We start from the raw sequence: 25287 nt of genomic DNA, 5'->3' as shown, positions 1-25287 counted from the left end.
TTTTACAATCTCTAAGATTGAAAACTTGTTTATGTCCACTGTTAGCTGTCCTTTGTTTTATTTTAAAATTCAGAAAAGAAAATTTTAAACATCATTTTTAAGCTATGGTTTCAATGGAGAAGGACTGCTGTTTTCCTCCATCAATTTATGAAGATATTCATTACTTCAAGGGTTATTATTATATGTGAATTGAATCCATATCATTTTGTCCTTTAAATTCTACATATCACTTTATGTTCATTTCTTTAAATAACTTTTCAAGAAATGGAGGTATCTGTTTTCAATTTAATCTACTGAAAATAAAAAGCATTGTGGCCATGAAATACTTGATTTTTTCAGGTACCTGTGAGATACCAGTGTAATTAAGTAAAGGACATGTGTATTGCAGTAAGAAATTCTGTTTCCAGAAAATTAAACTTAAACTAAAAAATAAGAAGTAAAACTAACAAAACTGAGTTTAATTGAGACTGACCTAAAGACCTACCTTATACTTCTAATCATATTTTTTGTCTATTGAAAGATGCTAAGATTAAGGAAAATGACCTAAGGTTTACATGTTCCTGAAGATCATTTAAGATAGTTGATTTAGACATTTGATTTCAAACCCATGTCTTGCTTAAAGCTATACACATATGCAAGGTATATACAGCCATTCCTTTTTTATCTTAATTTCCTTATTTTTATCTCAATTCTTTTTAAAGTTCTGATAATCAACTGTTTCAACAGTAACTAATCATATTCCTCTCAACATTTTGCAGTTAAATATCATACCAAATTTTCAAGATTTAAAAAAAATTCCTGAATAGATCTTAGAAAAATCTGTAAAAAAACTGTTGACAAGAGATATATGTCACATCTGTGTGTAATTTTCATGGTGTAATGCAAATGACAACACTTTAACATGTAAACTATGAAAGTCAGCTTTTAATTACGTGATAAACTGTAATATAATTTCTTATATCCTAATAACTTGATCAATCTTACAAGTGTTAATTTTTATAATTTATGTCTTGTATATTTACTGTATTATGTAACTTCACATGTTTCATTCTAAAAAACAAAATAATTACAAAAAAAAAATAAAAGTCAATGGACCATTACTAAAGGGGCTAGGGAAATAAAGATGTGTAAATTGTAATACAACAGCCTACCAACTTTCATTGACTTACAGCGCTTTCCAATTAATTTTTTTGCTATTTATTTCATAAAACACTTTTTTTTTTTTAAAAAGACATTTATGATTGGATTTTGTTGAAAGACACAGAATTGTCCAAAGTTGATTTTTTTATTGTCATAATTTTGCCTTGTTGTTTTTGTTTTCTACTGATGTTAACATGTTTACAAAAAAAAATGTACAATATAATTTTGTTGAAATATACAGGAAATTCCAGTCAAAAATTATACTTGTGTTTATATTAACAGAAAATGAAAACACTTCACAACAAAAAATATTTCCAAATAAACATATAAATCTGTAACAATTACCCTTTTATTGGTACCATTTTGAATATATAAAAAACTGTTTAAGATATATCTGTTAAACAATTTCTAGCTCTGAAAACAAGTGTTTACATGCTGCATTAAGGACAATCATTCTTATCCAAGCCTTCCTGGATTAGTTTTGACACGTTTGCTGTAACAGCATAGAGCCGAATCAACTGTCCCAAAAATCACAGCTTCTAGAACTTCATAATTGCTGTTATATTTCCCAATTTCCTAATTTTCCTCTATATGTTAAGTTTTCAGCACCATTTTGTCTGTAAAACAGAAATCTAATTTCGATCATTCCTTAAATCTTAGTAACATTGATAATTGTCATCTATGTCTAAGTAAATCCCCTTTGTCCTTTAATAAAACTGATAATTTGTATACTTGTAATTGACAATAACCTAATAACTTTCTTACCTTTTCTTACTTGGTCAAACTTTTCCATTCCTTTTAATCTTTGATTCCTCTGAAATAAAATAAGTAATTTTCAGCACTGTAACAGTCTAAAATGATTCCCAAAACTACAATAAAAGTATGTTACAATGTGAGCCGGAGCTTAAATCAATACCTAGACAAGCCTTCAATCTCATCTTCTAATTCAATATCTTTCATAGTATTTTTTTCTTCTAAAGAAACAGTTAAATGTAATTGGTAGGAGAAATTGAAAGTTATACAAGAAAGTAAGAGTTAGGATGATTGATTGTGTTTACAATGTCACCTAAAAATTCCACTAATGTGTTCATTTGTCTAATTGTTTGTCTATTTCTTATTCAATCATTTTTTTTTCATTGGTTTATTTGTTTTTTAATGTTTGTTTTCTATGTAAAGCCTAAATACATCTTATTTCAGTGAATTCCGAAAATTGTTTTTAGACTACAAATAATATTACATAAATATGGTAAAGCTTACCCGCGGGAATCTAACAGAATTATCAATGTCTGAATGTCTGAATGACTAATTGTTTACAATTGAATTTTCAATCATACCAAAAATGTATAAAATTATCATTTCCCTTGTTAGAAAATTTGTTTTGATGTTTCACCTTCCCATTAAAGTTTTATTTACAAGTTGCTTTTTAATACATTAACAGTAAACATTTATCCTGTGAATTATTTTTGTCCATTAATATGCAGTTATCATACAGTTAACCCTAACCCCTGAATCATGCTGTTTCCCTTGTGTAATAACAGACAACATACAGATGTCAAACTACAAAGACCACAGCAATAGACCATGAGGCAGGCATTCAACACATTGTTGGAGACCAAAAATTGTAGAATTTTTTTTAAAAGCTTTTAAATATTGATTCCTAACACTATTTACAAGAAAGTTGTCGACTAATTTTGTGTGTGGAATTGTACTTAACATCATAGTTTGTAAGTGTGAAATAATATCATAAAATGCTTCCATGTGCCTTACATGATTGGCAGTCATTTTTGCATGTGGTTTGCATTATTTTTTAATGGTAGACCATTTAAGACTCTGGCCTGAAATATTGTGAAGACACTTGATTAATGTTGATAACCATGTGTTGACGGCTAGATGTGTTTCCGTGTTAATGTCATTGTGAAGACACTTGATTATTGTTGATAACCATGTGTTGATGGCTAGATGTGTTTCCATGTTTATGTCATTGTGAAGACACTTGATTATTGTTGATAACCATGTGTTGATGGCTAGATGTGTTTCCGTGTTTATGTCATTGTGAAGACACTTGATTATTGTTGATAACCATGTGTTGATGGCTAGATGTGTCTCCGTGTTAATGTCATTGGTGTGCTGTCTTACTGACCACACATCTTTTATCAATTATCTATTATCTATGATGAGGAATACATGTATTAACATCATATAACCATAATTTCTAAAAAAAAAAAAAGAGTGTATTGCTAGAACAAGGGAGAGAAGATCAAAGCAAACAATAAAAACCCACAAGTAGACAATACCCTGAAAAAACCAACACAAACTGATAAATAACAGTTAAAACAATTCTACACAGAAAACCAAGATTGAGAAAAGTGAAATCCACCAAGAGTTTAAGGGAAATCAGGTGCTCCAAAAGGGTAAGCAGTTCTAGCTCACCTACGGGCACAGAAACCATGATAGGAAACACAAGCCCTAGTCTGCAGCTCGAATATGGTATCAACTGAGATATATACTCAATATGCAGGTGCTGCTGGAATGTTGCTTCATAGAAATAAAATTAAGAACGGAAATGGGGAATATGTCAAAGAGACAACAACCCAACCAAAGAGCAGACAACAGCCAAAGGCCGTTCACAAAGGGCAAAATTGATACCCTTTCTTTTGTTGAGAAGCCCCTGTAAGTAGGACAATGCATGCTATATCCAAATAAACTGTCGATTTATTTCCCCAGAAATAGCAATTTTTTACTTTTAGTTTGAAAGTCATTTCCAATATTGATATCTGATTAAATTACAGGTCATGTGTCCACTTTGCTTACAAGGATCTGACAACACCCAGTTCTACTTTCTGTTTTGGTAACTATTACATCAGCCATAGAAATTCCTACCTTAATTTGTTGACATTACCACACAACCAGAGGATCCAGAAAGGTCTTTAAAACAGAAAGTAGAACAGAGCCTTGTCAGATCCTTGTTACCAAATCATGAACACAGGATATATATTTAAATTAGATTGCCAATATTGCAGCTTCAAAACAACAAATATTAAAAGATACTTCAATGCAATAAAATGAGACAAATCTTTTTTAAACCAACAAAAAATATCCATTGAAAATACCACCTCTTCTGGACCATGACCTGAGGAAAAGCAAATTTAGCAGAATTAGGACTTGAAAACAAAACAACAAATATTAAAAGATACTTAACTTTTCTATCAATGCAATAAAATGAGACAAATCTTTATTAAACCAACAAAAAATATCTATTGAAAATACCAACTCTTCTGGACCATGACTTGAGGAAAAGCAAATTTAGCAGAATTAGGACTTGAAATTTAACAAATTCTACACTGCTAACAAATGACAAAACAATCAATGTTTGTTTCCATTATGAAGTTTTATAGTTAGCTTGGAAATCTATTTTCTCTAGTAAGTCGATGATTTTATTAGATTTCTGCAGATTTATTACTTTTAAAATCACATTCATTATTTGAACAATCAGACTTGTAATTGCTTCCCTCAGTAAAACTAGCAACTAATATGTCTTCCTAAAGATATTACACAAAAATCAAATTTCAAATGACATATGACATTATAAAACGAAAATTAACTTTTCATTAGAACTTGTTTCTTTTAGAAGATGTCATTACTTTGTTATATTAGATGAAATTTAAAGACAGGAGAGGGATATTATTACTATGATCATATGAATAAAAGAACAGAGTTCCAATGTCCCCCACATTGCACATATTTTATCTGTTCAAGGTCAATAACTAAAAAAAATTGGTTTTCTAAAACTTTTTAAAATTATCTTAGAGAGTTGAAGACTAAAAGAGCAATTTCTGATATATTTATTATTTCCAAGGAGCATAACTCATTAGAAATATTGGATTGGCAATTAATTTCGAAATTTTCTGTGACATTGCTGACATTAACCTTTGATATGAATTTGATAAAAATCTGGCAAAAATTGTACATGTGAGAGGGCTTACAATGCAAATTTCCATATAATTAATATTTCTAAGGGCATAACTCTTTTCAAAATAATTGATCAGCACTGATTTTCAAACATTTCCGAGACATTGCTGTTATAAACCTATGATATAAGTTTTATAAAAATCTGGCAAGAATTGTAAACATGAGAGCACTTACATTGCAATATTCCAAATAATTAATATTTCAAAGGGGCATAACTCTTTAAAAAATTATTGATCAACACTGATTTTCGAACTCATCTGAGACATTGCTGATAAAAACCTATGATATAAGTTTTATAAAAATCTGGCAAGAGTTGTACATATGAGAGCACTAACAATGCAATTTTCCATATTATTAATATTTCTAAGGGCCATAACTCTTTTAAAAATTATTGATCAGCACTGATTTTTTGAACTTGTCTGAGACATTACTGATATAAACCAACAGTATAAGTTTTATAAAAATCTGGCAAGAATTGTACACATGAGAGCGCTAACGATGCAATTTTCCATATAATTAATGTTTCCAAGGGCATAACTCTTTAAAAAATTATTGATGGACTCTAATTTTCGAACTCGTCAGAGACATTACTGATATAAACCTATGATATAAGTTTTATAAAAATCTGGTAAGAATTGTACATGTGAGACCAGATGCACAGACGCACAGACTGACGGACGGGTGCATTGTGCGGGGGACAATAAAAAGAAATAAAGACCATACTAAATATTACACATATGTACTTTCATGGTACTACAATCTGTCAATACTTATAGTTTGGCATTGCACAAGGTCATGTTTTTCTCTGACTGTTAATGACGTCTTTACACTAAATCCATTGGATGTTGGATGTGTACTGATTGATATTTCAGTCTTAGATACATGATTTTTTTCATTAGTTGTTATTGGCTTTGAACTAGCTGTCAGTAACTGCGAGTACTCTCAGATCTGTTCTTATAGTGTCTTTTCGTTTTTGGGATGTACAAGTACCCTTCACGTCCACTCTGTGTTTTTGTTAGATGTATTTCTGTTTAACAAATATAGTCCCTAGTGTGGACAGTGTATAACTTGCAATATTTTCTCATACACTTTCAAAATTTATTTCTTTACATTTTATGCAAAAAATATTAAGAAGGGGGATGAAATTACATGTTAAAAAAATTTGGGTGATGAATTTTTATGTAAAGTAGTGATTTGGTCCAAGTAAAAAAGGTAAAAAATTAGTTGGTTAGAAGCTGTCAAACTGAATTATAGACCCCCTTAACATAGAATTGTCCACATTTTGAGTTAGAGCTGGTAGACTTTTCTATAATTTTGATATTATTTGTCCCAAAAGTAGTACACTACACTGTCAAATCTTTTTGAGATAAAGTAGGTGCGATTTTTTTAATTTGAATTTTATACATACATAAATGAGTGGGATGTAAAATAAATTTTAACAGAAAGTTAAAATTATTAATGTCAGGAGTGTGACAGTGTTTTAAAGACACCTTTTAACATCATATAATGTTAAAGTACATATTGGTTCATTAGTTATCTTTTGTATTAAACATATTTGCATATGGATTTTACTTTATTCGCATATAAAATGTATAACTATAAATTGTCTTAATTAGAATTTTGGGGCATTTTAGTGGTATAAATTTAAAAACTGCTCTCAAAAGTTGAATGTCTAGCTAGATAATCAACATCAGAGTATTTAACTGTTAGTTAGGGTAGTGCTCCATAATAATATTTTACCATGTCTTTATTATTTTGTTAAAGTCTGCATAATTACAGTTTTTTATTAAAATAGCATGTGCAATTGTCACACTCCTGGCATGCATTGGTAAAGAATGCATAGGAATGATGATAAATGGTCTATCTTGTAGGTCAAACTACATGTTGACCCTGAATAGGCTTTATGATAATACCAGGCTAAAGAAAACCATCCTGGTATGTATTTTCTTACTTCTCTCAAGTTAAATGTAATCATTTTCAATCGCATGACTATGTATTTATTATTGACATTGCAGGCTAATGTCATAATATGATAGTTTGTGTGGAAATAATCTTCAAATATGAAGTGGTATAATAATTTATGAAAAAAAAGTGAAATTTGTTAACAATAGAGAAAAGTTGGATTTTTAAGTTTCCTTTTCATATCAGTGTCAGGAGTGTGACAATCACATTATTTTCATATGTCTACCCATGCTAAGATAGAAGCATGTTTAAGTTTCAGATCAAAATGCAGTAATAGTTGATATATCTGCGTAGTAATATTGTCTTATCATTTTAAGCATAGGCTATGATTATATGTGTCTTTTGTTTTGCTTAACACATATATTAAATATAAGTTTACAGTTAGACAAATTAATTTTAACAATTCAAAAAGATCAAATGTATAATAATTCAAATGCAATTTATATTTTCGATATCTGCAATCATTCACATAATAATTTTATGATGCAGTTACACATGAATTAGGAATTATAGCATTTTTCAACAAAGTACTTAAAAAGTGTCCCACTCCTTACATGAAAGATTTATCTGTGTAGCTATTTTGTGCTTAAACAAGAGTGCACACGCTGAAATGTCTCGCATTCTTTACTAACCATTGATTTTATGTTGATAGTCCTAAATATAAAGCTTTACTACAAGAAACACATAAACTTAACATGATCCAAGAAAATGAGGTCAAGGTCAGATAAACCAAACATAGTTGACCTATTGCTTATAGTATCTAAGAAACAGTCTTAACCAAGAAAACTTAACATTGACCAATGAACCATGAAAATGAGGTCAAGGTCAGATGATACCTGCCAGACAGACATATACACCTTACAATCCTTCCATACAACAAATACAGTTGATCTATTGCTTATAGTTGAAGAAAAACAGACCAAAACATAAAAACTTAACACTGAGAAATGAACCGTGAAAATGAGGTCAAGGTCAAATAAAACCTGCGAGACTGACATGAACCTCATAAAATATTTCCAAACACCAAATATAGTTGACCTATTGCATGTAGTATTAGAAAAAAAGACCAAAACTCAAAAACTTAACTTTGACCACTGAACCATGAAAATGAGGTCAAGGTCAGATGACACTTACCAGTTGGACATGTACACCTTACAATCATTCCATATACCAAATATAGAAGACCTACTGCTTATAGTATCTGATAAATGGACTTGACCACGAAAACTTAACCTTGTTCACTGATCCATGAAATGAGGTCGAGGTTAAATGAAAATTGTCTGACGGACATGAAGACCTTGCAAGGTACACACATACTAAATATAGTTATCCTATTACTCATAATAAGAAAGAAATTAACATTACAAAAAATGATGACTTTTTTTCAAGTAGTCACTGAACCATGAAAATGAGGTCAAGGACAATGGACATATGACAGACGGAAACTTCGTAACATAAGGCATCTATATACAAAGTATGAAGCATTCAGGTCTTCTCGCTTCTAAAATAAAAATATAAAGCTTTTAAGAAGTTAGCTAACGCCACCGCCGCGGGATCACTATCCCTATGTCGAGCTTTCTGCGACTTTTGTCGCAGGCTCAACAAAAAAAATGGACATTTAATAGCACTCTGCTGTCTACAAGATACTTTCTGATTTTAACAGAGTTGTCACACTCCTGACATTTAATGCCACACTCACCTTGGTCATTCTGGAAGACAGAAAAAGGAAAAATATTTTTTTACTAAAAATACCAGTATTTCATCAGACCAAACATGAAATTTAAGGGAAAAAAAATTATTACTCTTTACTTATTCTAATTAAAAGTATTCATGTCAGGAGTGTGACATTTCACTGAATTTTGGCAGGTTAGATTAGCAGGGGATTTATACTGTAATTTGGGGGACCATAATTTATTTGAATTAAACAATGTTGAAATTTTACCCCCTTCGTCCCACTTTTGCTTCATTTTTATTGACAAAACAATGAAGGGAAGTGTGTCATCCCCATTCTGGGGCACCTGATATCTATGGTGAAATGTTAAGACATGTAGAGAGTTGTATCATCACCATTCTGGGGCACATGATGTCTATGGTGAAATGTAAAGACATGTTGAGAGTTGTACTATTAACATTCTGGGGCACATGATATTTATAGTGAAATGTAAAGACATGTAGAGAGGGGTTTCATCACCATTCTGGGGCACCTGATATCTATGGTGAAATGTAAAGACATGTAGAGAAGTGTATCATCACCATTCTAGGGCACATGATATCTATGGTGAAATGTAAAGACATGTAGAGAGTTGTATCATCACCATTCTGGGGCACATGATGTCTATGGTGAAATGTAAAGACATGTAGAGAGTTGTGTCATCACCATTCTGGGGCACATGATATATATGGTGAAATGTAAAGACATGTAGAGAGGTGTATCATCACCATTCTGGGGCACATGATATATATGGTGAAATGTAAAGACATGTAGAGAGTTGTGTCATCACCATTCTAGGGCACCTGATATCTACGGTGAAATGTAAAGACATGTAGAGAAGTGTATTATCACCATTCTGGGGCACCTGATATCTAAGGTGAAATGTAAAGACATGTAGAGAGGTGTGTCATCACCATTCTGGGGCACATGATATCCATGGTGAAATGTGAAGACATGTAGAGAGATGTGTCATCGCCATTCTGTAGCACCTGATATCTATGGTAAACTTGAAGACATGTAGAGAGGTGTATCATCATAGTTCTGCAGCATCCTCTTAATGATTGTGTAGGCATTTTAAGAAAGTAATCCCTTGTATATCTTGAATATGAAATTACCATCTATTTTTATTTACTTTCTTAAATAGTATAATTGTTTTTACCTCAGTTTCACTGCAATCCAATGATACTTTCAAATCAAATATGGTTCATGTTACATCACACAAACTTAATACACAATACTTCAGGTGTCATATGTTGAATTTTTTAAAGCCTTCACTTGTTATTGTAAGAAAAAACACCTGAACTTTTTCTATTATACAGAAAATACTTGAATTGTCAGAATTCCAGTAAGTTTATAACCATAAAAAGTAAACTTCTGCACACAAGTATACATATATATATATATACATGTCAGCCAAATATTTCTCCATTTTTTCAGCATTCATAAAATCTAGATATATCTAATTAACAATGCTAAGTATATTTATGATCAGTGACAATACCAAGTCTCCAGGTTCCAATAAAATTATTCTTCACATGACCACATCCTCTAGAGTATAGGCATGAAAGATCTTCACATGACCACATCCTCTAGAGTATAGACATGATAGATCTTCACATGACCACATCCTCTAGAGTATAGACATGATAGATCTTCACATGCCCACATCCTCTAGAGTAAAGACCACATCCTCTAGAGTATAGACATGATAGATCTTCACATGACCACATCCTCTAGAGTATAGACATGATAGATCTTCACATGACCACATCCTTTATAGAGTATAGACCACATCCTCTATAGTATAGACCACATCCTGTAGAGTATAGACCACATCCTCTAGAGTATAGACATGATAGATCTTCACATGAAATAAACCTCGCAATAATTTCTGAATTTACAGTATAGTGGTCCTATCACTAATAATACCTGGAAAACAGTCCTAAACACAAAAACTTAACACTGACCAATGAACCATGAAAATGTGGTCAAGGTCATATGAAACCTGCCAGACAGACATGTACACCTTACAACAAATCCATATACAACATATAGTGGTCCTAATTCTTAAAGTATCTGAGAAATAGACCAAACCATAAAAACTAAACATTGTCCAATAAACCATGAAAATAAGGTCAAGTAAGATGAAACCTGCCAGTTGGACATGTACACCTTACAATCATTCCACACACCAAATATAGATGACCTATTGCTTATAGTATCTGGGATACGGACTTGACCATGTAAACTTAACCTTGATCACTGATCCATGAAATAAGGTAAAGGTCAGGTGAACCCTGTCTGACGGACATGTAGACATTGCAAGGAACCCATATACCAAATATACTTATCCTAATACACATAATAAGGAAGTAATTCACATGACAAAAAATCTGTAATTTTTTTAAAGGAGTCACTGAAACATGAAAATGAGTTCTAGGACAATGGACATATGACAAATGGAAACTTTGTAACATAAGTTATATGTATGCAGGGTATGAAACATCCAGGTCTTCTTACATCTGATATATAAAGCTTAATACAAACAGTTTATGCCGCTGCAGCCGCCATACCTGCAATACCTATGTCTTGAATTCTGCGACGGAATTCCGCAACTTTCGTCGCAGGCGTGGCGAAAAGTTATAGAACATGATTTTTTGTTACAAAATATTTTAAAATCAAGATAATCTGGTTTACTGCTAGAAGTCACAAAATGTATGAAAATGAAAATATAAAATATTAAATGAATTTTTAACTATAAACTTTTTTAACTAATGCTTTTTTTAAATAATAATATACATTACTTGAAAATATTGAAATCTTTCAGATTTGGTCCTGCACATTTGTGTTTGTAAATTCATGAACCTGAAACTCTAAGCAGGCTGAATCTGTCACCTGGTATCTCTTTCAGTAATTACAACCAATCTACAGAGTCTGAATGACAAGGGACCATTGTCTGTAAGATAAATGAATCATATTATTTCCTTAAGGCAAGCATTTCAATTATTAAAATTTTTCTTCAATTACTTTTTCAATGTTTTCAAGCTGCATTAAATGACAACCTATCTGTTCATTGGTAAACACAGGAATAGTAAGTAAAAACTTAGGTCAATGTATGTGTCTACTACTATTTTACAAATCTTCATATACTATTTCAGTTGTCAGGTTTCCAACTTGGTTGGTTGATCTGCATGCATTGGTTTTTAGTGCTAATTGCAGACCTTGTACAGTGCCATTCAAAGCCTGTTGTATGGTATTGATACTTGTTTATATTGATGACCATATGTTGACCCCTAGATATATTTGCCTTTGTTAATATTGATGACCATTATGTTGACCCCTAGATATATTTGCCTTTGTTTATAGATTGATGTCTTATTGACATATAGCCTCCACATTTCTGTTTATCAACATAAATATACCATGTAGCACAGTATAAAAATAATGAGATGTAATAAGATTGCCAATGAGACAACTATCCACAAGAGATATGAGGACAAGGGTGTAAACTATACAGCAATGTACATCCTTCAATAATGAACAAAACCTATACTATATAATGTATTGTTTAAATGTACAAATTTTAGAAAATAACTGACCTTTGGATGGGCCCTTTTATCATGTTTATAGTTTCCAATTAAAAATAAATTAATGTAAACTCTTGATTTATGGTGTATTCTTTGGTGTTAAAATAACAACCTTTATTAAAAAGAAATAAAGTGTTTGCAGATGGAAAAAGATGCAGTGTAAAAGCATGTAGTAATGTGAGATTTATATAAACCAAGATTAAAGAGAAGAACCATTTCTGTTATAAATAGCAACACCACTCTACAAGGTTTGTGATGCCTCATTGATCACATTATTCCAGAAGACAATATGATCATTAAGAACCCAAGAGTCATTAATTCAATTACCCTGATGTTAATTAGTCTAGACAAGGTTACCACAAATAAGTAAACACAAATCTATTTTCTCACGAAATTGGTTTTTGTACAGAGCATGATAAATTACTGCAAGAGTCTGATGTTTTTAGTATTGTAATTGTATACATGCTAATCTTCTAGATAGATCTATTAGTCCACATTTTTTCTTTTTTCCAAAATTTCATTTAAGATTTAAAGATGACTGATTCATTTAATTCTTATTGCAAATAGAGAATCACTGATACAAAGTTATATCCCCTTCTAAAACTCATGTCATGTGACAGCATGAGGTCAAATCAGCTGACCTATGTACTGAAGATGTTTGTGCAAATATCTTCCATGCAGCAGTCACTAATAAAAAGGTCTAATGAAGATATGTCTCAGTCTTCTCACCATACATGTGCTGAGATACTTTGGAAGTCACAGATATATAACCCTTTCTACTGATGATACATGTGCTGAGATATTCTGACTGTCAAATATATTACCTTTCAAAGTTTCTACTGAAGATACATGCATTGAGATACTCTGACAGTCACTAATATCACCCTGTCTACTGTAGATACATGTACTGAGATACTCTTGACAGTCACTGATATAGCCCTGTGAGTGACGATACATGTACTGAGATACTGTTGTAGTCACTGATATAACCCTGTCTACTGAATTCGTAGATACATGTACTGAAATACTCTGACATTCACTGATATAACACTGTCTACTGAAGATTCATGTACTGGGATATTCTTGACAGTCACTGATATAACCCTTTCTACTCAAGATACATGTACTGAGATACTATGAAAGTCACTGATATAGCCATGTCTACTGAAGATACATGTACTGAGATACTCTTGCAGTCACTGATATAGCCCTTTCTTCTGAAGATACATGTACTGAGATACTCTTGGCAGTCACTGATATAGCCCTTTCTTCTGAAGATACATGTACTGAGATACTCTGACAGTCACTGATATAACCCTTTTTACTGAAGATACATGAACTGAGATACTCTGACAGTCACTGATATAACTGTGTCTACTGAAGATACATGTATTGAGATACTCTTGACAGTCAGTGATTGAAGTTACATGTACTGAGATATTATTAACAGTCACTGATATAACCCTGTCTACTGACATTTGAGTGACCATACATGTACTGAGATACTTTAGACAGTCACTGATATAACCCTGTCTACTGAAGATACATGTACTGAGATACTCTGATAGTTACTGGTATATCCATGTCTAACGAAGATACATATACTGAGATACTCTGACAGTCACTGATATAGCCATGTCTACTGATTAATGAAGATACATGTACTGGGATACTCTGACAGTTACTGGTATATCCATGTCTACTGAAGATACATGTACTGAGATACTCTGACAGTCACTGATATAGCCATGTCTACTGATTACTGAAGATACATGTACTGAGACACTCTGACAATCACTGATAAAGCCATGTCTACTGAAGATACATGTACTGAGATACTCTGACAGTCACTGATATAGCCATGTCTACTGAAGATACATGTACTGAGAAACTCTGACAGTCACTGATATAGCCATGTCTACTGAAGATACATGTACTGAGATACTCTGACAGTTACTGATATAGCCATGTCTACTGAAGACACATGTACTGAGATACTCTGACAGTCACTGATATAGCCATGTCAACTGAAGACTGAAGATACATGTACTGAGATACTCTGACAGTCACTGATATAGCCATGTCTACTGAAGTTACATGTACTGAAATACTCTGACAGTCACTGATATAACCCTTTCTTCTGAAAATACAGGTACTGAGATACTCTGACAGTCACTGATATAAACTTTCTACTCAAGATACATGTACTGAGATACTAGTACTCTGACAGTCACTGATATAACCCTTTCTACTCAAGATACATGTACTGAGATCCTATTGGCAGTCACTGATATAACCCTTTCTACTGGAGATACATGTACTGAGATACTCTGACAATCACTGATATAACCCTTTCTACTGAAGATACATGAACTGAGATACTCTGACAGTCACTGATATAACTGTGTCTACTAAAGATACATGTATTGAGATACTCTTGGCAGTCAGTGATTGAAGTTACATGTACTGAGATATTATTGACAGTCACTGATATAACCCTGTCTACTGACTGTGAGTGACCATACATGTACTGAGATACTTTTGACAGTCACTGATATAACCCTGTCTACTGAAGATACATGTACTGAGATACTCTGACAGTCACTGATATAGCCATGTCTACTGATTACTGAAGATACATGTACTGAGATACTCTGACAGTCACTGATATAACCCTGTCTACTGAAGATACATGTAATGAGATACTCTGACAGTCACTGATATAGCCATGTCTACTGATTACTGAAGATACATGTACTGAGATACTCTGACAGTCACTGAAATAACCCTTTCTTCTGAAGTTACATGTACTGAGATACTCTGACAATCACTGATAAAGCCATGTCTACTGAAGATACAAATACTAAGATACTCTGCCAGTCACTGATATAGCCATGTCTACTGAAGATACATGTACTGAGATACTCTGACAGTCACTGCTATAGCTATGTCTACTGAAGATACATGTACTGAGATATACTCTGACAGTCACTGATATAGCAATTTCTACTGAAGATACATGAACTGAGATATTATTGACAGTCTATGATATAGCCTTTTCTTCTGAAGATACATGTACTGAGATACTCTGACAGTCACTGATATAACCCTTTCTACTCAAGATACATGTACTGAGATACTATTGACAGTCACTGATATAACCCTTTCTACTGAAGATACATGTAATGAGATACTCTGACAGTTACTGATATAACTGTGTCTACTGATGATAAATGTATTGAGATACTCTGACAGTCACTGATATAGCCCTGTCTACTGAGGATACATGTATGTATTGAGATACTCTGACAGTCATCACTGATATAACCCTTTCTACTAAAGATACATGTACTGAGATACTCTGACAGTTACTGATATAACTGTGTCTACTGATGATAAATGTATTGAGATACTCTGACAGTCACTGATATAGCCCTGTCTACTGAGGATACATGTACTAAAGTATTCTGATATACTATTGACAGTCACTGATATAGCCCTGTCTACTGAAGATACATGTACTGAGATACTCTGAGATACTATTGACAGTCACTGATATAACCCTGTCTACTGAAGATACATGTACTGAGATACTCTGACAGTTATTGATATAACTGTGTCTACTAATGATAAATGTATTGATATACTCTGACAGTCACTGATATAGCCCATTCTACTGACGATACATGTACTAAAGTACTCTGAGATACTATTGACAGTCACTGATATAGCCATATCTACTCAAGATAAATGTACTCAAATACTCAGTCACTGACAATATTCTCAAAAATTTTATTTATTTCTATTATCTTTTTTGATATTGAAGTTTTAAAAAAATCAGTAAAATTTATATAATCTTCTTAAAATTTCTTTTTGAAGTTTCTTTATTGAGACTGTATATAGATATAGCTAGAACAAGTTCTCTAGAGTCTTCTCTTCATTCTGTATATCTGTAGCTTTGTCAATAACTTTGACTACAACTGTCAATTATCTTGAAGGCAGCCATATGTTAACACATACAGAACATGAAATCTGAAAATTCTTTCTGATAGTTGGACAAAAGTAATCAATAACTCAAAGAAAACACTTATATCTTAATTAAAGAAAAAATGGTGGCATAGCTTTAAAAACTCATTTCTTTAATTGCTTCTCAGCACAGTTAGAAAAATTATCTCATTTATTCATATTAATATTCATAATTGATAATAAAATGCTTCGCTGGGGCGCAGCTTGATACGACCGCAGAGGTCGAACCCTGAACAGTTGGGGCAAGTATGGACACAAAATTCAAGCTTGATACAGCTATGACTTTGGATTGTCATTAAATATTTGACACAGCATAGGTTTCTGACACAGGATGAATGTGGTGTAAGAACTGGAAAAAATTTAATTTACCTATTATGGTGGAATATCCATAAACTAAATTGTTTGTTAATTTCAATATATCAAAGAATATGTAGAATTCAATGTTTGATGTAATGTAATAAAGTTGAAATTTGGACCGTTTTTGTTCAATGTGGACCAATTTGGTAACATGTATAAATAATCAAAAATCTAAATACATGGGAGCCCATTTAAATACATCATAAAGGTATTAAAATAGAAAGTGACATCATAGTCATGGCTAAAAATAAACAAAAATCCTTAATCAGCATCATTTAAAGTAATATCTAAAAAATAAAATTCCTTTGTAACCATAAAAGCCCATTTAAATACATCATAAAGATATTAAAATAGAAAATGACATCATAGTCATGGCTAAACATAGCAAAAAACCCTTAATCAGCATCATTTAACAGTAATATCTAAAAATGGAAATTACATCATAAAGGTATTAAAATAGAAAATGACATCATAGTCATGGCTAAAAATAAACAAAATCCTTAATCAGCATCAGCAACATTTTATAGTAATATCTAAAAATAAAATTCCTTTGTAACCATAAAAGCCCATTTAAATACATCATAACAGATATTAAAATAGAAAATGACATCATAGTCATGGCTAAACATAGCAAAAACCTTAATCAGCATCATTTAACAGTAATATCTAAAAATAAAAATTTCTTTGCAACCATAAAAGTAAAATAGAAAATGACATCATAATCATAGCTAAAAATAAACAAAAATTTTTTTTATTGGCAAATTTTAAATGGAGTTTATTATACTAAAACAATAAATTTGCAACCATAAACATGATAAAACCCCATTTAAACACATCATAAAAGTATTAAATAATTCAACTACATCATAAGGCTATAAAAATAGAAAATGACTTCATAGTCAAGGCTAAAGGTAAACAAAAAACCTTCATCAGCAAAATTTTATATTGGCAAATTTCCAATGAAGTTTATTACACTAAAATTGTTGGCAAATTTCCAATGCATTTATTAACAATAAAGTTATTGGCAAATTTCCAATTTACATAATTTAAAAGCAGTGTAGATGAGATATTTAAATGAGTTTGAATTACCAACCTTACACTGCTTTTAAATAATGTTCTTTACTCAATTATTTGTCTATTAAAATGGAAACCCTTGTTTTTTAACCTTTTTTCCCCTTATTCCTTAAACATTAGAGCCATAACCCCCCCCCCCCCCCCCCCCCCCAAAGCCAATTATTACTTTCCAATGTAACCTAAATTTCCAATATACATAATTTTAAATTTCAATTCCTCATGATATATAACCGTATCATTATTATTTTCTTTCATATATAAATCTGAAACAACCATCTTTAAATGGAAAATTTTAAAGAAAAAAAAAGGAAAGAAAAAAATCCTACCCCCCCCACATTTTTTCAACCCCCTTTTGATTCATCATCCCCCACATCAATCACAACCTTCAATTTGTGGTATGGTACATTGCAATACAATTTCACAGAGATCCATACACTTGAACACAAGTTTTTGTTGCAAACTAAAAAAATCCTTATTTTCGACCAATATTTGGCCCCTTATTCATAAATGTTTGAGCAATTAACCCCAAAACTCAATTCCTACTTTCTCTTTGTGATAAAAAATAACTAACTTAAAATGTAAATTTTAAACAAAAAAAAAAGGAAAAAAAAAATTACCCCTTTTTTTACCCCCGCCCCCCTTATGATTCATCACCCCCACCCCCCTTTCCCCCCAAACCAAGCTCAATAACAGCCTTGCCTTTGTGGTATGGTACCTTGTAATACAATTTTAGAGAGATCCATACACTTGAACACAAGTTATTGTCTAGAAACTAAAAAATGCTTATTTTAAACCCCTTTTTAGGCCCCTTATTACTAAACGTTTTGGGCAATTACCACAACACTCAATTCCAGCTTTCCCTTTGTGAAATGGAACCTTGTAATAAAATTTCAGAAAGATCCATACACTTACACACAAGTTATTGTCATGAAACTAGAAAAATGCTTGTTTTTTGCCCCCTTTTGGCCCCTTATTCCTAAAATTTTGAGGCAATTAACCCCAAAATCAATCCCAGCATTGACCCTTTGTGATATGGAATCTTGTGGTACAATGTCAAAGAGATCCATATGCTAACACACAAGTTATGTCTGGAAGTTACAAAAATGCTTATTTTCGGCCCCTTTTTGGCCCCTAATTCCTTAACTGTTGGTACCATAACCCCCAAAATCAATCCCCACCTTCCTATTGTGATATTGAACCTTATGGTAAAATTTCATAGAGATCCATTCACTTAAACTAAAGTTAGAGTGCGAAAACCATTGTGTATTCGGACGACGACGACGACGACGCCAACGTCATACCAATATACGACCTCAAAATTTTTTGCGGTCGTATAAAAATTGTCAGTAAATATATTTTACATCACCCATCCATCATCACTAACCTGGTTGATTCAGAACTGCACACAAAAATTAAATTGGGATTCTTTATGAGAATATTGATATTAGTAAAGCATATATAACTACTTCCATTTTAAGCTGCAGTAAATTAAAGATGGATAATTTATTTTTTCCAAATATAAATTTCTTTCCATTTCCAAATGGAAACATCTTAGCTAAATTAATCATATCAGTCATCAAAACTGTTCTAGAAAAAGTGAAAAAGAGTGAAAGAATTCTGCTCAAACTGTTAGAGGCTGTCTTGAACTTGAAGTGAAGTGTTGTCTTTTTCTGTGTTCAAGGCCTCACTATGACTTTCGAGATAAAAAAATAAAATAAAATATAAAGCCATATGGCAAAATTATGGGTACTTTGCTAATTTGCATAGTGGTCATGTTGCCTTATCATGTCGACAGCCATTACAAAAGGATAATACATGCCCCTAAAATAAAAATGCAAATATTGCAAGTCCTAAGTCTAATCAACAATTTGTCTGCATATAGGTGAATTGTACATGTTTTTAGCCTTCTTTTCTGGTAGAAATGAACATTGTCTACTTTGAAAACTTTCGGCCTTTTCAGTTTAAAAATAGGAAGTGTAACTGTAGTATAATTGCTATATAAAACAAGCATTCTGAGAGTTTTGCATGGAAATACATAGTCCCCTACCAGTTAAAAATTCATTGTATTGGAACAAAATTCTAACTTGATCTATAACTTGTCATGGTGTAAACTATATAACAAAAATATCAAGTCAGTATCTTCAAGCATGACCAAAATAGTGTGGAAAACTTATTATTTAAGTGAATTTTCGAAGTCCAAGGACCATAACTCTGCACAAAATCATCAGACCGGAACAAAATTCGAACTTGATTTGTAACTTGTCATGATAAAACAATAAACCAAATATCAAATCAATATCTTCAAGCACAAAGAAAAAAAGTGTGGAAAACTGATTTGCCGGACTGACGGATGGACAGACAGACAGACAGACAGACAGACAGACAGACAGACAGACAGACAGAGTGCAAACCTTAAGTCCCCTTTGACTTCATCGGTAGGGTACTAATAAGGAAAAATCGTAAAATAGCAAGATTCAAAATAGAAATAAGGTTAGGGAGCTACCATTTGATTTTTATGGGGGGGCTAGGATGAAATTTGAAAAAAAAAGGCAGGACAGGAGTTTTGAGTAAAAAAAAAAGGCAGGATGAGCAACTTGGCAAAAAAAAAAGGCAGGACCGAATAGAGTGAAAAATAACAAGGCAGGACAGAGATTACAACTAAAAAAAAATGCAGGACAAAATTTTTCATCCTAGCCCCCCCCATAAAAATCAAATGGTAGCTTCCTTACAAGAAGTAAATGCTTATGATTTGTCTGTATATAGGAAACACCTTGCAGATTGAATTTTCAGGTTGAATAATTTTTATCTTACCTGCTCTCATAAGTTTTCGGCCAAATTGTTTTAAAAATATGATGATTTCATCCTTCAAATTTCTTAAGGAGTCAAATTTTAAGCTTTTTTCCTCAGAACTACACAACATATTTGTAAATATCCACCAAAGGAAATTTTCATGGTCACGTTAGTTTTAGATCCAAGACAGAAAAAGACTAGATTATTTGCAAATTTGATATAGTTTAGATTTTCAATTTGCCATATGCACTGTTCCTTTGCTTTGGGTTTTGTCAAATGCGTGTAGGGGTTTTATGCCAGGAACTATGCATAATATCTTTTTTTTCCATTACATAAACTAACCTGAATAACTCAGTCCCTCCCTGTGATTGACTCCCACTTGCAAGGGCCTGAACACTTTAACCGATTAAAATTTCAGGAATCCAGGATTTCAATAGTCACTCTCTGGATGAGGGAGCCAATTAGATTGTAGCTTAATATTATCAAGATAGATAAATCACGAGCTGATTCCAAATGACAACTTGACAAATTTTTTATTGACTAGTCCTTCAGGTGTTAATGTAGCCATTTAGAGCAGCGGATTATAGCGCCTGAATCATTCAGGTTATACATAAACATTATAAAGGATTCTACCTACAGATGTATTAGTACAAGGTGAAAAAGTAATAAAGAAATATTCTAAAATGCAAAATTAAACCATACTTAATGAACTATGAAATGAAGCAATCTGGAGTTATCAAACCCCCTTAGAAGCATCTATATATATCACCATTGCTCTATATTAACCCAAGCAAGCAGATAAATTGCTGGATGAAATGTTATTTTCCTTTGATTTTACCTGTCTTGAAAAGTATTACTATCAAATGTTTGCTACATTTGTACATGTAGCTATCAAAAACATGTTTTGCTTAAAATCTGATCAACTATAGTGATCTATAATTGCTTATATCCTCTCTATTTGAACTCTGGTGAATAGTTGGCTCATTGGCAATCATACCACATATATGCATCTTCTTATTTTTATATAGAACCGAATAATCCCATAGTAAAAACTCATCAAAGTTACCAGGCTTATAATATGATACGCTAGACACAGATTTTGTGTACTAAGACTCATCACTGGTGCTCCAATCGAAACAGCTGGAATTTAATATAAAAATCAAAACAAACTAGTCAATGGTGAAATTAGACTTTTCTCAGCACAGATCACATATATCAAACAATTACCATTAAGTATCAATCATGTTAGTGATCTTCACAAAAATCCTATGATTGAAATTAATCTTATTACATGTACAACAATATACAAAAATGTAATAAGTGAATATCAAATGTGACCTCTAAATGCCTTCTTGCTTTTTTTTTGTGTAGTTTGGTTGCTGTCTCAGTGACATATGCATACATACATTGTTGTACCCTAAATCTCCTGTTATTCATTTGAAGACTTTTCTGAAGATGAATGTCCACAATTTTTCCTTTGCCTTGCCCGAGTTGAAATGTACATTTATAGGGCAACATGGACTTAGGCAAGACCCATCAAAATCCAGTACTCAATGAGGAAAATGACTTTCATTTCTTGTAACAGAATCAATTTTTCTTCTTTTCAATTCTTACATGCTTCAGGTGTACATAGAATGGTGCTGTTGTCATAATATACACTTGAGGTGGGATTGTGTATAAGAGTAAAGAAGGGCAACTAAATCAGAAAATCAATCTGATCACTGAATCCCATAAGGGATATTACTCTCATGGTAGGTCATAAAATGAACATTTTATAAAGCTTAGATTATGCACCTTTTCTCTGTGACAGTTAACATTACATTGCATGTGTCCATCTTTACTTTTCAATACTATCAATTAATCTATTATTGTTAACTTGTTCTCATCCTAAACATGTATTAAATATCTATGAAATCAGGGGTGTGGAAATGCTATGCCCAACTCGCCCCAATCGTACATTTGACTGATCAGACAAGTATGTTTTGTGTCTTTGTTGCCCATGGACAAGTAAAAAAAATTGTTACTTGACAATGTTAATTTATATAATCATAAAGAAAAGTTGTCATAATTTATTCATCAAAGTAAAAAAAATATCAAATAACAAAGATTTGATTTTGATTTTTTGTGTTTTAACGCCACTTTTAAGCACCGCTTTTGGGCTATTTCGTGGCGGCCAGTTTTTATTGGTGGAGGAAGCCGGAGTGCCCCGAGAAAACCACGGACCTTCGATAGGAAAACTGGCAATCCTAGTCAAATAAGATTGGAGTCGAGTGCACCCGCACGAGCAGGGTTCGAACTCACAACCTCAGTGTTGACTGGCTAGTGATTACAGTAGTAACTACTTAGACCACTCGGCCAACGAGGCCCCCAAATAACAAAGAAGAAAGCAACATGTTTAAGTAAAACAACATCAATGATCAAGAAATAGATCGATTATCAAACAACAAAAAATAAGAATGCGGACCTGGGTTTCATTAATATTCTGTAATTTTTTTCCAATTGATCCAGGATTGTCAATCAGGTTATAGAAACGATACACCAGAAATGGTCATTGTTAATTTCGAGCTCTGATTTCTCAAGAATGAAAACTAAATGACAGGGTCGAGTTGGATAAGTCTCTTTAGATAGGTCATTGCTCGGAAGTTGACCAACAGAGAAGAGGCACCTCATAAAAAATAAAATTGTAGAGAAAAGAACTTGGTTTTGACAAGAAACGGAAACCAGAAGTGGCAAAGGACAAATAGTTTATGAAAATAAATGGAATAGAGGACTTTAAAGTTCTATAATGTTTTGATTTCACTTAGTTATCTAAACAAAATCTCAAATATACAATTGGCTTATCAAAACTTTTTTTTGAGGGGAAGGGGGGGTGCAGACAACAATTCAATAATACATCAATTATTAAGCTTACATTTCTTCATTAACTTTTAAACTTAGCACAGGCTCACAGTGAAAAAATATAAGTCATGGAAAAACATTTCAAAATAGGCCTCTAGATTCTTTAAAGTTTTTTTGGTTGGTGTCTATCTAATCGGTGTATACTCTACTTATCTTTTTGTCATTCTACCATTTTCATTGTGTTTCAAAACTCAGTCTTCACGCTTAACCACAAGCCCAGCAGCCCAGACTTGTAAAATTGCTTTTGGGCCTGTAAAAATAATCTCTACAGACCAACATAACCTAACTAAAATTTTCCAAAAATTAAGCTCCGGGCCTGTAGATTTAAAAGTTTACCGTGAAGACTGGTTAAACTGTTTTAGAAACATACACGTTTACAGTAAAATACATCTTTTTCATTTAAAAATCCATTAAGAAATCAGGGTAAATACTTTTTTCTTTGGGACAAGTCAAATTTACAATTTGACTGGGCCAGGGACAAGTGGTTACAACAAATATTTTTACCCCTGGACTCCTGGAACTATAAAAGAAGACTTTCAGAATCTAAAATTTAATATTTTTAATAAACATGTAGGATTTGTTTATGATGCTAGCACCTGTAAGTCTTATATCAAAGCAATTAATCAGTCTGGCAGAGACTTATACATCTGTGGTATTATGGTATTTCATGTCTCCGATTCTGGTTACTGTCATCTTATTACACAGATGCTACTGTTTTAAAATAGATTTTGCATTCTCAAATCTATTAACCTACCCACTCATGTTTTAATATTTTCAAATTCCCATTCCAGCTTGAAGCTTTTTGCATTAAAGCTTTTTTAATAGTAAACGAAATTAGCCTGGTGGCATAACTGATAAAAAAAATCATAATACCTTTTGTCCTGCTTAAAATCACTTTATGTAATGAAAGTTTCATGAGTTAAGGGTCTAGTATTTGGTTCTTCTTACTGTGAACTTTAATTTCAATCATTATATTATATTAGCCACATACAAAAGACCTCTCATGGTAACTTCTTCATTCCGAAAAGGAGACAATTACGAGAAGGGAGTGATGCGAACATTAACAGGTTGTAACCAATCACCCAAACCAAGGATTTGTATAGTGAGACCGGTCTATACAAATCATTGCCCAAACATATAAATACAAGTTGCTTTCTTTTAAAAAAAAAATGCAAGCGTGAACCTTAATGCCTGTTTGTATTCTGTTTGGTATATAAGATCAGATAATTGTTATATCATTATGATATGAAGATGCATGATTTTACCTCATATTTTTTATATAAGATCTGCCTGGGAACAGTATATCTAACAATATCAATATTTATGTTCCTGATATTAAGATTTAGAAAACTGACATGGATTCTTAATGCATATGGATTCTTAATGTAACTGCTGTTCAATGTGGGACATAATAGTCTTGTTAAAGAAATCATTTCTCTCTCTAAACTGTTGTGCATGAAACATCAACTAAATACCTAGGCTGCACCATCGCAAATGATCTAGATTGGGGAGAACATATAAACAACATCACAGGAAAAGCCAGCCGAAGCCTTGGTTTCCTACATCGAAACCTCCACATTAGCTCAAAATCCATCAAAGAGCATGCCTATAAAATATTAGTAAGACCGCAAATGGAATACGCCACGACAGTATGGAACCCGTACCAGCAAAACCACATAGATAAAATTGAAAAGGTACAAAGAAGAGCTGCACGATATGTAACCAGCAGACATAGAAATAGATTAAGTGTCAGCAACATGATAAATGAATTAG

General features: G+C 32.4%; 1 protein-coding gene across 1 annotated transcript in view; it reads right to left on the bottom strand.

Annotated features, from left to right (window-relative positions):
• LOC127731015 (polypeptide N-acetylgalactosaminyltransferase 5-like) overlaps nucleotides 1-24536 on the bottom strand; it is a 114403-nt gene extending 89867 nt beyond the window's left edge. Inside the window, exons 1-3 of the mRNA XM_052239742.1 lie at nucleotides 24388-24536; nucleotides 11587-11738; nucleotides 1906-1954 (exon numbers count right to left, since the gene is read on the bottom strand). The gene's annotated coding sequence lies outside the window, so the exon portion shown is untranslated. The remainder of the gene's footprint in view (nucleotides 1-1905; nucleotides 1955-11586; nucleotides 11739-24387) is intronic.
• Between the last annotated feature and the right edge of the window lie 751 nt (nucleotides 24537-25287).

The sequence above is a fragment of the Mytilus californianus genome, unplaced genomic scaffold, assembly GCF_021869535.1.
Source record: "Mytilus californianus isolate M0D057914Y unplaced genomic scaffold, xbMytCali1.0.p SCAF_2, whole genome shotgun sequence".
Classification (NCBI taxonomy): domain Eukaryota; kingdom Metazoa; phylum Mollusca; class Bivalvia; order Mytilida; family Mytilidae; genus Mytilus; species Mytilus californianus.
This window is presented reverse-complemented; position numbering and strand designations above follow the sequence as displayed.